Below are 18,668 nucleotides of genomic sequence, written 5' to 3' on the forward strand. Positions count from 1 at the left end.
TGGCTGGTCTGTTAACATTCATCGACAAATCGAATATTTGTATACCTACTGCGGTAAATAAATAAAAAATGATTATACTATTTAAATTTTTTCCACAATTTGTTTATTTTTTTAATGTAATTTTGATAATGAATATTTATATTCTGTTGTATTTTATAACGCAAGATCAAATTAATTATTTTCGATCATCGAGTTGCATAATCAGTGTCTAGGTTTCTGATCAGCCTATTACTACGATAATTTACTGTTCTACATTAAAATCTTCTTTGTGTGTCGATGGGATTTGATAAATTATATTTAAATAAAAGTAAGTTGATATGGACACCGCCTTACATCAAAATATGGTTTCCGATCGTTTTATTTTCGGGTGCCGTCTCTTCGCCGCCGATGGATAGTTATTTCCTAATAAACAGTCCATTCTTTGTCATCCGATATTTTTGAGATCATAACAACGATAATCGGATGATATCGAAGCGCCGTCGTTCTGGTTATCGATAGTAATGTTGAGTATCGATTGAGCAAAGTAGACAGGTTATTGGAATTACTGGTCTACTTATAATTTATTTTATGATCATTTGTCGTGTAATCCGATATTTTCGTTAGGTTGATACAAAATTATTATTGTAATACGTTTTCAATGAATGAGATATTTTTAGTAATGTTACTTGTTGTTGTTTTGCGATACAAATAAAAAATAAAAATTCTTTAATGTTACAGGTTTGTGGTTTAAACCCAGACGCACAAGATCGGTGACAGCCGTAACAAACACACACAACCAGAACTAATACAAAACTACCGTGGCTGAAATGTCGATAAGAAACTTGGCGTATACAGGATTCCTTGATTTTAACACTAGGTTTTGTTATAATCACAATTGTAAATATGATATAAGTTTAGTTTAGCTAGAGAACAATAATTAGCTAGTTTACTTAGAACGTCAAATTTGACGTTCTTTGACAAAATAGTGTAGGTACTTCGTACTTCGTAAGTTAAAGTTAACGTCAAACCTGCGCGCCGCTGACGTTGACGAAGTTGACTACGCAACCAAAGCTGATATATTGGCTGGTGAAATCGTCAAAAGTTTTAGATCCATCATAAAAAAAATGTTTTATTTCACTTTACAATAGTCAACCAAAAGTAAATGTCATGTCACTATGGTTATTGTTGTGAAAACTATATTATTTGAAGTCAGTTAACAATTTATTTGTTATTTTAAAACGTTCAATTACTTAGTTACAATCGGAAATCACCAAGTATTATATTCATAATGAAAATAAAAATTGATAACGCGATAAAATCCGTAATCACCCACGCTCCTGGTCACTAAGTTATGTTTCCGAGTATTATTTTAAACGAGAAATATTACCTTCAGTAGATTGTAGATACCGAGTTGACAGGGACATCGAGTTACTAATATGGGTCCCAAGATATTTATGTCAACTCCATAGCAATATTGATTACACTTGAGTTTTTTAATCGTAAGGTTTAAATTAAATTGATATATGGTTTGAGATTAATCAATACCAGAAGGGGCTTCAAGTAATTAACGTCTGATTTTCTTAATTAATGTAGAATGCGTTTATTTTGTTCGGTCTGTCATTTTAATCGGATAGGGATAAGGGAAGCAGAGTATTTAAAGTAAGTTATCTTAAATATGTTGTACTTTACTTTCTTCTTTACTTTATATACATTTATTATAAAGCATTTGAATTTTTAGAGATAATGAAATGTTGTTATTAGCCTTAATATAATTCCATTTTAATAATTTTAGAAACATATTTCCTGAAAATGTAAAATAAACGTCTAATTTACGTTTATTATACCTAAGATACACGAAAATATAAGATCTATTTTAGAAAGTTATTTATATATTATAGCTATTTATCTATCATGTGTGTGTTTCATTTTACCAACAGATGCTACAAAAGCTACCCAAACTAGTAATCCCGAAGAAAATTTTCCTCTGTCTAAATATGAGGAATCAGTTGGTACTGCAGCATTTAGACCAAACTTAGAGTAATCCGGAAATGAACATAGTTTGTAAACACTGAGAAACGTAATTCCTTTAGTTGACTTTAATGTGTATAGATGAGAATAAAAATCAATTGTGTCTGTTAGTGATTATCAAAGCTAGGACAGTGCGGAGTGCGTCTTTATTTGAGACACGGGAGGTCTGTATCAGTAGCCTTTATCTAGACATCTACACAGACACGACATTTAAGACTACCAGCATCATACGTGTGTCTTAAGTCCTATTGTGTAGCCACTGCCTTATTTTAAAGCAGACGTAAGCCTCTTTTATTTCATAATGGAAGCAAATAAAATAAGGCTTTAGATAAAAACCGTTATTGAATTTTATTTGCCGTTACTAGGAAAATATATTTAAAAGCAATATTAAAAAGAAAATAAATATTGCGTGGTTTTAAATGCCATTGAGTTGTTCGAGTATTGAATATAAATATAAAAAAATATAAATGCTTTGACAATAAGACTGACATTTATGAATTTTAAAACAATGTTCAGAAAAGTAATATTGCATTGTTTTGCTATCGAAACCAATTCAAAATCAAATTAAAAAATATCATACGAAGGTTATGTTTATGTAATCCATCAATTGGATCAAATTCAACACCTACACACTATCTATTGATTAACGGTAATCAAAAACTGTAAATTGCTATCTGATTTATAGACGGACCTTTCAAAAATTATGACCTAACGTTTCAAAAACACCCAACATAATTCCTGTTTTCGCCCAATTTAAAAGTTCCGAGGAAGTTCGAGTTCATTTTTTATTTAATATACTTAAAAAAAGTTGAAGCTCGCCCTTGTTACTAAAGGCGATTTACGATCGGGGTGCTTTATAAAAAGTTTAATGCACCTGTTTGGTCTAGTTTGCTGTAGCGACCAACTTGCGGTTAAAAAAAGGTAGACACTCGTTCTTTTATTACATTCCTACTAAGGAAAAGTGCGAATTTAAATTTTAATAAATAAAATGATAATAATTGTTACTCGTCGAACTTTGTATCCACAAAGTCTTCCTCTGTCTTTTATGTCTCTGTTTTTTTAGTATCAACGCCACAAGATTTGTTTTTTTCACTGGTTAGATCATATCTAATGATAGAAAGATGACATTGTACTTCAAAAGGCTAATGAAAACCAATATAATACATGGCAGTATTTAATTATTTATATCCTATCACGTAAAATGTACTCGACGTATTTCGATAAAATTAGATACTTACATAAGTAATAGCGTAGAAGGTATTTATCCCAAAATCGGTTATATAACCTACTTTTACATACCTACTTGAACTTTTAGAAACGTTATATCCAGCTACTATTTGGTCAAATACAATAAGTATCTGGTCTTTATCTTTTTACGGGATAGACAGAGCCAAGAACTATCTATTAATAATGTTTGTGATTTTATTTCTACCAATATTATGGCGAATGTAAAATAGTAGGCGTATCTCTTTAATTATTATTGGTATTAGAATACCTATTAGGAGCACATGGTTCGTGAAGCGTGCATGCCTCATGAATATGCGAATAACGAACGTATACCAAATGTACCTATATCCTTATATACACATAGAATGGAAATAGTTATGTTTGTAGTCGAAACATTAGCTATGTTAACCAAGAATCTAAATAGGGATAGAGCTTACTAAAAGACTGGGGAAATTTAGTTTTAGTTTAGTAAGTTTTGATTCCTCCACATTTTTTAATTCTGATCAAGCAATTTTTTATAAAGATGTATAATAATAATTGACAATACCAACACAGTACTTAAAATTATTGCTCATAATACATCGACTATAAGTGTAATAAAAAAGCTGTATAAATAAATAAAATATTATTATACAAGTTTCTCTAAAAGGGCACAAAAGGCACTAAAATAGTTGAATCATGTCGAAACCCAAAAACGTTGTGGACATTTTATAGACAGTTATTTACAATATATAATTATATATTTATAAATGTATTTTTCAAATATAATTATGGAAATTAGAAATTAATAGATCTTTATTTTACTACATAAAAATTTTTATTTATGTACAAAATTTGTAGCATCATAATAAATTTCCGCGTGACTTTTCTCTGTAAAGGTCGACGGTGTGACCAAATGCAAGTAGGCTTTCATTAAAAAAGGGCGCTTGTAAAAAAACGTCCTTTACTTTAGAGAAGATTTAATATCTCTAAGACATCACCAAACGGCTAAATTTGTCATAAAATTTAAAAACAAAAATACTTACTTGTAAACATTTTCTGTACATTTATTTATGTTATTTTATTTTTTATTTTAAAAGTACCACACTTTTTGTCTCTTTCTGTCTGGGCCTAAGGTATGAATGTCTTATGGCATGAAGTCCACCTATATAAAATTTAAATAAATAATATTACATAGCTACATTGTTGTTTTGTAACCATAAACACATTTAATAGATCTGTGACTGACATTGATGGTTAGATAAGATGCAAGTCGATTCATTAGTCGTAATGATATGGTTCGTTAATCTAGTACAATCGACTATTCTACAGCCTAAACAGTGGTACTCAAAGTGTGCGAAATCAGATTATCTCCATTAGAGACGGTTAATAGCAACGCAACTATTTGGCTGAGTATTTTTAACAAAATATCATTAGGTATCTCGATTCTTTTTCGTGTGACCAATGACAGCATATTTCTGTTTCAAAAATGTTATTTCTAGGAAACCATGCTTTTCACGACGATTTGCGACGATACCATAATCTTAAATATCTTTGAACTTAAGATAACAGACGTGCTTTTTAAATTCCTGCATTAGAAACTACTATACGCACGCAATATTTTCAGATGTAAGGGATCGAATCGACTTTATCTTTATTTATTTTTTCAAGTTAAAAAATAATGTTCACTTGATGCTATAACTCGATTTTCAGTTAATAGAAAATTAAATCTAGCAAGGCATATTGTGGAAGCCAAATAAGTTTGAGAAACACTTGATTAACAGATATACGCATGCTCTTCGCTTACAATATTGTATGGCAACGTCCGGAGAAATTGATAAAATTAGTGATTATCAATGTTTGACGTTACGGTCGTTGGACAAAGCTATATTTTAGCATTTTATGACCCTTGTCTGTTTCGTGCCAGCACCACACTATTGTCAAACTCAGACAGATGTCGACGCGAATGAAAGATCATTGCGTAGTTTGAATGAGAGCTTTTATTTGCCGCAATGAAGAACCAGCAACGTAACCTATACTAAATCCGCCAAGGTTATCAAAGACATAATGATATTGTCAAGATAGCGCGATAGTGCCCTCAACTCGTTTTTATAAATTTCCAAAAATAATGCCACTCTATTTAACTAAAAAAGAAAATCTTCAACAAGATTCTTGTTGAAAATCATGACCACATTTTGTACAATGGAAAACTGTAATGATATCACATAAAATCCTTTATTTAGTATAGCACTTAACTATTACGGTATTTTTTTAGTCTTCACTATAAATTAAGAAATGATCGTGGCTCTTAAGTCATATGTCAATAATAATCGCTTGACTTTAACTACTTTCTTCTAAAGCCCTGCAAGATTTAAACCTAATAATAATAATCAAAATGTTTTGTATAACGGCCGTCAAATGGTGATCGTAACCCTAAGCTCTTGGTTACTGGTATTAAAAAGATCAGGGAAAACATATTTTATCTATTTTACGTTATCGATTTGCAGTTCTAACTGCAGCGTCTCGATTTTGCTTTATGGCTGTGAGACAGCCCAAAGCCCGTCCGCTTTGTATCATTTTAGTGTAATTCGAACTCTGGACCCAAAGCAAAATTAGAATGCGAGCACTTAATGTAGTTGTAAAGTAAATAGTACCTACCGCTATAAAGAGAACTAGATGTTGCCTGGGGCTTCGCTCCCGTGAAAAATTTGAGATAAAATATAGCCTATAGCAATCTTGGATAATGTACCTTTCTAATGGTCAAAGAATTCCTTAATTTTTAAAAGAAACGCTTAACTCTTTACAATAATAGTATAGATGTGCACAATAGAATAGACGATTACAGCTAAGTAATTATGTTATGTATAATAAATAAAGTTAGTAAATAAATAAAAATATAAATCATTGATCAATTTATAGGTGCGGTCTATGACACAAAAATAACAAAGATAAACATTACAAGTATTTAGACCGGCCACCCATTAAGATCTCAAATAAATTGAACTCAATTGAATTGGTATTGAACTTGAAAATTATTAGCAAGAAACCATTTAAAACTACCAAATTATTATGACCTTACACATCCTTTAATTTATGTTAAAATGTACTGACCTGCAAAGGTCAAGATTGGTTGGTTGAGTTAGTCGTGACTCAAGAGATTGTTTGGTTCAATTTCTGTGTTCCGTACCCATGGTACGTCAACTATGACGAGTCATATTAATCTTTACGAAATAATCAATTAAAGAGTGGGGGAAATCTGGATTAGATGGTATCGGACTCTGTCGGCACATGCGTACAATCGTGAGGCTTATAACAAGATCATTTGTGGACTAACCGATTTTGATACTTGCGAAAACAGTGATTTCATCGCCAAGATAGAAGTAGTCTATCTCGTCTACCTAGCTGGATATAATAAAAGCTGGTTATATCAACAGACAACTTTTCACTCAATTTTTAAGTCTATTAGATTGTGATTTGAAAGCTATTGTTTCCTATCAGCTGCCATGCATATGTATCCCTTTTACGAACCACACACCACATCAGTGATGTGGAGATACTAGTATAATAATCAACTAAAAACTAAATGATATGATTTCTCTTTACATCACCTAGTAGAAAAAGCCGCAGGATTTAAATCCGCCTTTGTATATTCAGTAATAAAGTTACATGAAAATATCAAGATTACTTAAACCATGTTGGCTACATCGTCCAAACGCGGTATGTTTTGGTACAGGCTGGTCAGGCATTCGAAGTATTGTCAGTGGTTTAATTGAAACAGCGGGGGCCGATCCGGACCACGGTCCAACACATGGGATGACCCAAAACACAGGAAACAATGTTTTGTATGAAAAATTCCATCTAGTACAATTTAATTGCCTCCATATACTTTAATTAGAACCGTGTTGTCTGTGATTAATGTTGCACCATAAATGGGATGTGCTATGACTATAAAATACGCCTGACCGCATGGACAAGTTAGATTTCAATTTTGTTTACATTGATAAATGATTGTTGGCTTGAAATGTTGGGGGGGGAATGTAAGTGTGAATTGTTAATATTTATATTTATTTATGTAAATACATAAAGCAAAGATAGAAACGGTATCGGTCATATGAATAACCTGAAATTTGTCTGTGACCAAGTTTGTGTGAAAGGTTCCAGTTTTCCAATCCAACTGTTTGCGTTTTGCTTAGATAATAATTTCCCGTTGCGAATAAAATTTATGAAACTAATTATATCATCTTCTTTAGCAAAACTGAAATAAATCGAAGTGCCTCCTTAAATATTATAAAAAAATACTAAGAATAGATCTGAGTTGTCTTTAATTTTAAAGAACGAAATAGAAGATATAGTGTTTTGTTTTTTTTCCAGATCATTATTTTTTACAGCCAATTCTTGAAATCCCTTAGGCAACAGAAAAACAAAACCTATATTGGCTATATGGATCCGGCACAGATCACAATGTTGAACACAATGTAGCTCTACAGCCTTTGCCTTGACAAGTTTATAGTAGCATATCTCCGGTCATTTGGATTAAAATTTTAATTAGATCCCTTGTTTCCCTGTTAAAGATATTGGCCCCGTTTTATGAAGCGCCGAGTCTCTGGGATTATGTTTAGGAGAGATTATTTTTATAGCACCATTATTTCGGTTCATTGAGATTTAACTTCTTGTTATAAACCCTTTGAATATTTTCAGCTATAGTAGCTTTAACTGTATTTTGATTACCACGTTTTGGTACTGTCAAAGTATTGTCTATTATATGTTTTATGTCATACCTATTTTTTATGACGATCACGGAATTCTTTATGTCCTAAAAATAACTCTCATATAAGTGTTATAATATACCCTTTGTCCTCCATAACACTATTTTGAGGTATCATCAGTAAAAGGTCAAAACATTTTGATTATATAATGACGCAATACATCACATTATTGTTGCGCTATAGGTATGAATTCAAATTTCTTTGAATTTGCATGAAAAAATCTTAACTAGTTTCATTTACATAATATGACATTCATAAAAGCCAACAACAATTAAGCAGCTGTCACACTCATTACACCTATTAACTGCGGCCGAGAGGCCACATTGACAAAAGCGGCGGAACGACAAAGAATAGTCTCGAAATGTCACTAAAAGTAAACCAAGGGAGGCGGCAAATAAAACAATAAAGAACAAAACAAAGGAACCTACTATAAATCAGCTGGTGTGGAAGTGTCTCCTTTATAAAAGTATGGATACAGCCAGACGGTTGACGGTCGGGAAGGCTGTTAACTGGGAATTTATTGTTCATCATGGCCGAAGAAGCCTCATTCTCGTAAATTTTCGTGTAATACGAGTGGATTGATACAAGATGAAGACTGATAAGTGCAGAGCGGAAATAATTGGGAGGTTTTATTGTGATGGAGTAGCCATGTAATGCAGCAGATAACAGAAACAATTTGATACTTATTTCCATGTATTATAAAGGTTATAATATGAAATTGTACTTATTTATTTGATTGTTGTCCAGTTTTGTCGGTTCTGGTGTGTGAACACATTAAAACATTTGAATTTATTTACATATGTATAAGATACCATTTGTGATTTTAAGTACATGTATACTGTAAAGTTTACGAACAATGTCATTATTATTCGAATCTTTAGTTAATAGAGGATGAAGACACAATTATAATAAACATTTTGACAGCTGTATTTAGAAAATGAAAAAAAATGTGAAACAAAATTAGGTACCAATTGCTACATTTATCTCCATTGTTTTTAAGAAAACAATACTGGCCACAAACAAATCGTAAAGCATTCGAGGAAATAAGAAAGGGCTAACACAACACGCTATCAAATCAGAATGATTTCGTAATAAATGTTTTATTGTCCCAATATGCGTCTCGTCAACGTCACAGCCCTGACGTAACTTGTTATTCGATCGTCCTATTTTATTAAGACTTTTGTAGTCTTTCTTTAATGACCACTAATTTGAATAGTCTCTTCGCAATACTTGAATAAGAATTAGGAGCTAAATAATAGCTAATTATAATGGAAATTATGTTATCAATTATAGAGTGTTCAAATTAATATACAATTTGTATGCGGAACTTTAAATTCATCAGTTGAAGTGATGAATGTGATGAGGTGCCAGTACTTCGTTTATAAATATTTACAAGTACAATAGAAGATTTTTTTCACATTTTAATCTTTCTTTTGTAATTATTTTTATGTAAATTAAAAAAGTACGAATACCATTGTTATACAATTACAAATTATTTTATGTTATTATACAAACGTATATCATGATACAACAATTATTACAAAGCAATTTTTCCCGTCATAAAAAAGGCAAGCTTCTCAAATTGCAGATGTAGAATTATAAATTTTCATCATAAGACATTTATTCAATCCAATTAGAATATTTTAAAAAGCCATTCGTATTATGACAGGTGACTTAATACACTGCAACAAAAAATATATACACTTGTACTTAACTAGCTAACTGTGAAATCTCACTCGAACAGCCTTGCAGTTGCAAATACGTATGCCAGTGATTATTCACGCTCTTTTTATCACACACAAATAACATAACTCTATTTCGATGCCATTCGAAAAGCAACTTTAACGCAATTGAATAAAGAATATATTTCGAATATAGAATTAATAAAAGTGTCTTTATTTCAAAATGTTGTTCGATACGCGAACTCCTTTGACGTTTACAAATAAAAAAGTAAAAGAAGCGAAGGCGGCATGTGATGAGGTGCCAGTACTTCGTTTATAAATATTTATTACCTAATTATTAAGACTGGTAACACTACTAAAATTTAGCCACAGGCGTAAAATTAACTCTGACGGATAATACCAATTTGTATTCTGAAAAAGGAATACCATGTTTGTTTTTTTCAAACATTTTTGTCTATTTCTAAAAAAACTAGCGGCCCGTCCCGGCTTCGCTCGGGTAAAAACGTAATAAAGTCTACATACTAGTTTTTTTTTTATAACTAAACCTTCTTCAGGAGTAAAATATATTCCTTTTTGTAATGAATTTACCCCAGCAAAGTGAGGACCGGCAGTCGGCTTTGAATGAATATAACAAATAATTGTAGTAGGTACTTGAAGTTTTATTATAATCTTTAAAAATGACTAACTCATTACATGACTGGAATAGGTACTCTACCAATTTTGTCCACATACATAATTTTGACATACGAAAAAGAGGTACATTTATAGCATCAGCGGCTATTTTGGACGAGAACACGAACATTATTGTCACTTTCTTATCGAAGTCGTATCTACATTTTAGCTTTAAATCGTATATGTACTTAAATTGCGTATTATATTACATCTAAATCGCCTTCATCTTTATTTCTTTAGAAATAAAGTTCGAATTGTAATATCTTTATGTAAGAGTTAAAATTGTATTTTTAAATAATTTAATCTGTTTTATTTTGATACGAAACTTGTTTCCTCTGTATTCACGAGCTATATTATCAAAATGTTATGTTGACATTTTATCACAAAAGAACAGCAGTTTACACTTAAACAAGTGTCTGTGACACTATCGTCTCAGGATTATACGTTAAGGTACCTTATTAAATAAAGCTTATCAAAATACTCGTATAGACTATAGCTGTGATGGTAAAGAGTTATATGGATCGACATATAGTGGAACTATTAGACCGGTGGGACATTATTGGTTGGATCACGAGTCAAAAATCGGGGATTAAATTTTTTTTACGCTGTCAGAGCTACGCCACATTGCTACGTTGCGACGACGCAGCACGTTGCAGCTTCGTCGTGCTCCGTTGGTATATGTTTTAACATTGACGTGCTTTGATATGTCGAAATTCGATACAATTTCTATCCATCAACGTGACGGACACCGACGCAACGCAACGCAACGAAGCAATGAGGTATGGCTCTTGGTAGTCTTGGTAGACAAACGCATTCGCATGTGTTTACATACTTCACTTCCATCAATATCATGTCATGTCTACCCATATATGCGATATCAAAATTATTCACTTACCTATTTCTTTTCAAATAGTAAATGCCTAACTTAATTTAAAATCATTTGTTTAAAAAAAATATATGCTTATCCTATATATATTTTAATATTATATAAAAATGTACATTAGAATTTTTGTACTTAATATTGTTAGCTTGCTTGTTAATTGCTTGTTGGAATGTCCACTTTATTCTACTGAGTGGGTTACTCCAGATAAACACTTTATACTTTAGAGATTACTAGGAATTTATTCAACAAAACGTAATAAAATTAATGAAATATACTCACTCTTAGCACTACTTACTTTTACAATTGGTTTACAAATAAGTATTAAATGATAAATAACTTTATACGGCTTACTGTCACTATCATTTTAAATTACTCTTTATGAGACTACTATACACAGAAATTGTGTTTTTAAGTTAGATACAATGTTGCCTGATTTTGTAGCTGCAAGTAATTTGACGACCTCGATGGCGCAGTGGTAAAGTGCTTGCCTCTGAACCGAGAGGTCCCGGGTTCGATCCCCGGTCGGGTCATGATGGAAAATGATATTTTTCTGATTGGCACGGGTCTTGGATGTTCTGTATCTATATATGTATTTGTCATAAAATATTGTATTGTTGAGCTAGTATCCCATAATACAAGTCTCGAACTTACTTTGGGGCTAGCTCAATCTGTGTGATTTGTCTTAATATATTTATTATTGATTTAGTAATAATAGCTCTGGTATTAATATTTATCACATTGACATAAAGTTCATCTTTATTTGCATCAAATCAAAATAAAATTGCAACAGATTATCATTACATTGTTGAAAACTCCAAGTCTCGTATATTAATATGGAACATTTTATGTAATCCTGTCGCCATTTCAAAATATTATTTAGATACATCGATTCGTTATCTAAATTACTTTGAAGTACTTATTTGCTTATATTAAATAGTAGGTACTTGCTAATCATTACACTAAGCATACAATTATTGATGTCAGCTTGTTGGATCAATCACAATAATGAACAGATAATATAAAAAGCCTGTAAAATTGAGGATGAGAGACATGTTACAGTACATTAAATTCCATGAATCAGTTTTATATTACAATATGTGTTATTTGGGCTCCTAAAAGTAGCTTATTTCACTCTCCAGCTCTTCAACTATGTTCCTGTTCTTCTTCCGTTAAGACAGTGAAATAAAAACAAGTAAACACTTTTACATTTACAGTTTTAAAATGAATTACATGTGTAACAAGAACAACGAACAGATAGTTCAATTGAGAAACAAAATATACAAGTTATTAAACGCACAACAACACAAGCATAACTTATATCATAACACTTCAACGTAGGGCATCGTACCCCATTACTTACAAGATATCTCAGTACGCTTCTTCAATTACTAAGTCTAAAATAAAATAGGAACCAACAAACACTAGCCCCAGGGACTAAACTTAGCAACGAATATTCCCCACGTCTTTCAAATCTTAGCCTCAATCAATCAAATAGACAGGATAAACATTAGTTTTGATTTACCAGTCATTAAAATAAACAAACATTTTTGTTGCGCCTGCGTCGTTGTATGTGTAATTAACGTCACGACGCCATATATCTTTTTGAGGCTTTCCCTTTAGATCTAGTTTCATTAAAAATCTAACATACTACTCATTGGTAACTCTTTTAATTAAAATTTACATTCAGGCAAAATACTTTGTCGTTTTCCTCAGGGTTTAGGATTTCAATGTTATCTACATATTATCACAATTATTTAAAATACACATACATACAGTATAAATACCGACATTTTGTTTGATAAGTACCTACTCCAGAAAAAGCTCTATTCTGGTTTTAGGGGTTAAAAAGTAAAAAGTTTCGTAAAAATCATGATAAACTTTCTTAGCAAGAGATTATATTAACGGAAACAACGGGAATACACTAGATGCTGCTTACGCTAAAGGTTTTATTTCGAGGAACGAAAGTAATTTCTCAAAACTTTTGACAATCTCAGTGACTGTAACTGAAGTGAATTAGTTCATATTCAGATTGGTATCATTACTTAAACCTTTGACGAATTTAATACCATTTATTGTTAGGTATACGTACACAGTTTTAATACCTCATAAAATGTCGTGTTGTATTATGAAACAGGCAATAAAACCATAAAATAATTTTCAATCCTCGTAAATTGTAACATGATTATTTTATTTACAAGATCAATAAAAAATTTACGATCATATTGATTTAGAAAATCTTTAAAAATACAATGTGATACCGTTGATATTCTAAAAATATTTATTTATTTTTTGATAACAAAACCTAAATATTATTTTTCAATCCAATTTCAACTTTTGCATTGGCATTCGACGTGGAAAATTATTTCAAATAAGTACGAATATTACTTAATAGAAGGATATATCAAAAAGCTATACATAAAAATATAGAACTGTAAAAATATTACTTTAATTTTAAAGTTTCCTTAATTTAAAAATACTAATACACCACGAAGTACCGTGAACATCAAACTAATGACGCTTAAAAATATTTCCCGTGTCGCTCCGTGCCATAGATTAATCTACATACATTTTATATTTTAAAAGCATCGTAAATGCGCGGGTATGTTTGTATACTGACCACAGAGCATCCATTAGGCTTTATTAAGAGTCTAGTCAATATTGATCAGTCCCTGACTGACAAACCACATAGTCAAATGCTTCTGTGTATGCTTACGTGACGTCACTTGAGCTATCATCACAAAATTAATTTTACGGCATTTTCAATTAGCAGACCATAAGGCAAATTTGTTTTAACTGCTATCGATACTTAGTTGACAGCACTGTTGACCAAAGCTTATATTGCTGATGGTGCAAATTATGATGTATATTTGCCTAAATTTATGATAGCATTCAAATGGCTCATGACATGCGAAAATTACTTTCATGCTTAAACGTTATTGTTAAAACAAGTAAAATAAAAAATAAAAAAACAAGAAATTTGGCCTCTTAAGAATCCTTGCGTTGAGGTAAGACGAATGTAACGAATCCTCAATTATGTAAATCCGTTTAGCGGTTTTGGAGATACGAGATAATAAAGAATATTACATACATACAAGATACGCGCGGCCTTCCTTTACAGTCGGGTAATAGGTACGATCATAATTAAAATGAATGTTATTTCTTAGAAGTGAGATGATTTTGTAAATAATGAAGCCATTATGAAGAGCGGAGATCCAGATCCAGTAAAGGTAAAAAAGCGAAAGTTCAATACCTATATCCCCTATCCAATCTGTCTGTCCACCAATGTCTGGCCATGTATTGGTGGAAAGCTAAAGTGAGTATAGAATATAGTTTTACATAAACGCACCTTTAAGTGGGCTTAAAGCCAATTTCAAAAGTAGTTCAATTGGTATTCCTGTCACATCTAATAACTATTTCACAGAGTCCCAAAGCCTAGCAGGGTAGTTTTAGATTATTCTAATTCTAGGCACCACCGTAACAAGTTGACTTCGCAGTCCAAACTCAATGCAATTTTGGGCACTCAGCAAAAAGTTGGGATGGACATTGCCAGGTATGTCCATTGTGATGCCGAGCTAAATTTGCATTGTAATGGATAGTCTGGCTTTAGCAGCTCTTGTTTATGTGATCTTCATTACGTATTACGTTTGTGACGTCATGTCTTTTTATTTTTTAAGTACTGTGTCAGCAGTTTTTGCTTCATGGTTGTCTTAAGTTACACATTTTGACATAAAACCAATAATTTTAAATATTGATACGTACAGTTAAAGAATTGTTTGAGATATATAAGAGTTTCATCCAATGTATACTGAGGCCTATTTTCTAAGGAACTGTTATAATATCAAATTGTTTATCGTGGAAAATTAATCTTTAGAGTTAACATGAAATGCCGAAGAATGACTTATTTTCATCCCAAATATACTTTTTCAGTTTACATAGTTTTGGTAATTGGTACAATAAAATTTTAAATAAAAATAAATAAATTTTAGAATACCTATTTATATTATATACACAGAAAAAGGAATACCGCAAAAAAAAATACTATTCAACCATATGCAACTAATTTTCTTCCATCTGATAGCCAACAGACAGATTTATCAAAAGTTTTAATCCAAACGTCTGGGTCTTTGTGGTCTTTATTTGCTGACAAAGTTATTGTGCAAACTTAAATTGCGGCCACAATTATCTTTTGACAATACATTCAGCTACTGCTTATTTACGACACATTCATGTTTTGACGTTAAAGTTGAATGGGATTCAGCGAGAACAAGATCTCAAAGTCGATACGTCAAAAAGCGATTGCGAACGATTGTACAGCCAACGGCATTTCAATTTAACGAAATTTATAGCAGATTCACCTTTATTACTTCGACGTTAAGGTCCACGTAAGGAAACTTGACATGTATTTGAACATTCATGTTGGCTCACATTATTTGCCTGGGTGGCCTGGCTATCTGTACCTTGGTTTTTTGTTATTTGGAAATATGTTCGTCAATTTTGTTAGGTGACATCACTTAGGATTTATTTTTCTTATATTCTTTAAGAATCATGTATAAAAAGGAATTATTAATCATGTTATATTTGCTTAATAGTACTCAAAAGAACACATATATTTTTATAGGTAATAATACATTTTGTTAAAATATGACGAGTCCAAAGTCGATTTTGACTGTGCAACTCTCTTCCAAGTGCAACTCAAATCATCAAATACATATACTACTTAACTGATTAATTGATTAGTAGTGACCTGAAAACAATATCGACCGGTAACACAGACGAAGCTAATTGGGGTTCCTAAATGAGGCGACCGGCGATTGATTAGAGCTATTGCAGTCTACGAAATTAAACTCTGTTGGACAGTTAGTATTTACTTATTTAGAGTTGTGTAACTTCAAAAAGTTATGAATGATACCTACTCAATGGAAATGCTGGCTTCGCACTGTCGCTGAACTCACACATACCGACGCGAATACGTGAATATTGCGTAGTAGTAATAGAGCTTATATTTAACGCAATGAAAAGCCAGTAATGTATACCGAAACGGCTAAAGATTGGAGAACTGTTCGACGACATTATTGAGCCGATATAACACTCTCACAAGCATAGGCAGTTTAGGGCTCTCCCCTGGGCTGTGAGGTTACTATTTTAGATTTGTCCGGTGGCTGTTCTAATTAAATAGAGGGCATTGGATGGCGATACGACTATATCAGTGGGACAATAGAGGTAAAAATACAACTGCAGTTTATTGATGCAGTATACCCAATACGAAAAGCGATTAGCACAAATTAACTCGTCGCAACAAAATAATAATTACTCGATAAGAATAGTAAGCGCAGCAGCCTTATTCAGACGTACATGGCGTTCGTGACTTACATTCTGTACAAAACAATTCTTGGACAGAAGTCCAGAGCACGAATGTTAAAACAATAAAGGCATAGAAGAATTCTCTCTTATATTCTAGTATTTCCTATTTCATTCTAGGCTGCGACGCCTGAGGTATCTACTACGTTTAAAATAAATCTCAAAATTTGGGAATTTAGCTGTCATTTTACAACCGACTGCCTGTCTGAGGTATTTCTGACCTTCCATGACAATTTAAGCATTATTTGCTCAACAGGTCATTTTGATAAATAAAAAGCATTTATTGGCAGTTTTTTGTGTACAATACAAGTGTATATATACATACACAATATAAGTGTACGGTAGAAAAAAATATAAAACAAAAGTGCACCGCGTTGGGCGGACTATCCCTTAGCCAACCCACCATCGAACTAGGCGTGAGCCTGCATCTCGAATGGTAAACAGCAACATGGATGTTCCTGCAGTGCAAAAATGAAACATGTACTTAAAATAAAACATTTGAAAAAGGGTACAATAAATCCCAAGATAGAATAATTTGTGCTTTGGGAAACCGTGCAATAGCATTAAACAATGTAAAAGTGAGAAAAAAATATAGGTATATAATAAAAAAAAGCTACAAAAATGCTCTCAGCCGCCAGTTCACATATTTTTTTATACATGTAGAACTAATAAGTAACGACTTTATATCGTTATCTCCAATAACTTACACATATTGCAGATGTGTAAACTTTGTACAACTTTTATTTTACAGCAGTAACAATGGGACAATACAATGCCTTTACTTCTCAATACTGTCCGGCTGTGAGATGGCCAGATGCATTTTTATACAGACAATTCAATGTATTTCCGAAATGACATTTAGGTGGAAGTTAGATTCTTAGAACGTTTTAAACGTTAGACATCAAAATTTATTTTATTGGTCAAAATTCAAAAATAATTTTAACTACAATAATAATAATATGGCTATAATGATATCGTACTATTTAAATATAAAAGTAGTAACTATAGGTACGTATTTCTAAACCTGACTAAGAATCGCCTGTAACTAGCACATTGTAGGAGCATGATAAGGTTTTATGTGGTTTATATTAATAACCATTTACTGAAACTTTCAAGTTTCTCGGATGCTCAACGAGACATAAAATAAGTTTATATTTTATTTGTAATTAATAACAGCCGTTATAGATGCAGCAAGAGCATTACCTAACAATTTGCAAAAGTGTTAGGTAATGCTCACATACTCATATACCAAAGAATTCCTTTACGATTTTGTTGTAACACATTTAAGTAAAAGTACTAAAACGTGTAAATTTTCTAAACAAAACGGAAATAAAATTCTCACAAAGACGTAATACTCAATTTTAACCGACGTGAAATTTATAAGCAATTCTATCCTTATTGTAGCATCCTTGCAAATGTATGGCTGCAATTTTGTTCCAATATTCCTCAAACGCCGCAAGAAATATTTTAAGGTACGGTTCCAATCGTAACTGCAGACTATTCTAACTTACTAAGTCGAGTAGCAAAATGAATATGTATCGATTGTCTACTCAACTTGAAATAGTATTAATAAAAAAAATATGCAAAACGAATGAAGTTTTAATAAATACTAGGGGTCGAAAACATTATATTCCTTATAATGAAAATAGTTAAGACATAATTTTCTGTTCAAGATTCCTGGAACCATTAATTAAGTGAATTTGCATTACCTTCTTCATTCCTCACACTAGCTGTTTAATTATCAACTAATAGTTTAGGTTTCTGTGTAGGCTTGTCTCGATGTTTTCCTTCACCGGAAGCAAGTGTTAGTATATTAAAACTAATATTAATACATAGGTCAGATTAGTATAAATTCATGTGATATGAATAATATTCGAACCTGGCATGACGTGTTATTTCAAAAGATTTCAATTTACATACAATTAGTAGGTTAAAAATGACGTTATAATCTACTCTCATTTGTAATACCTACAAGTAGCGTAAGCCGTACACACCTTGACTTTTAACGTACTTAATATGACTCGTAGTTGGCAAATAAATATTTGAATCTTTAAGTCATCTTGCGGTTGTATTCGGAACTGCACCTTTGTATTC

This window comes from Plodia interpunctella, chromosome 8 (assembly GCF_027563975.2).
Source record: "Plodia interpunctella isolate USDA-ARS_2022_Savannah chromosome 8, ilPloInte3.2, whole genome shotgun sequence".
NCBI classification, from domain to species: Eukaryota; Metazoa; Arthropoda; class Insecta; order Lepidoptera; family Pyralidae; genus Plodia; species Plodia interpunctella.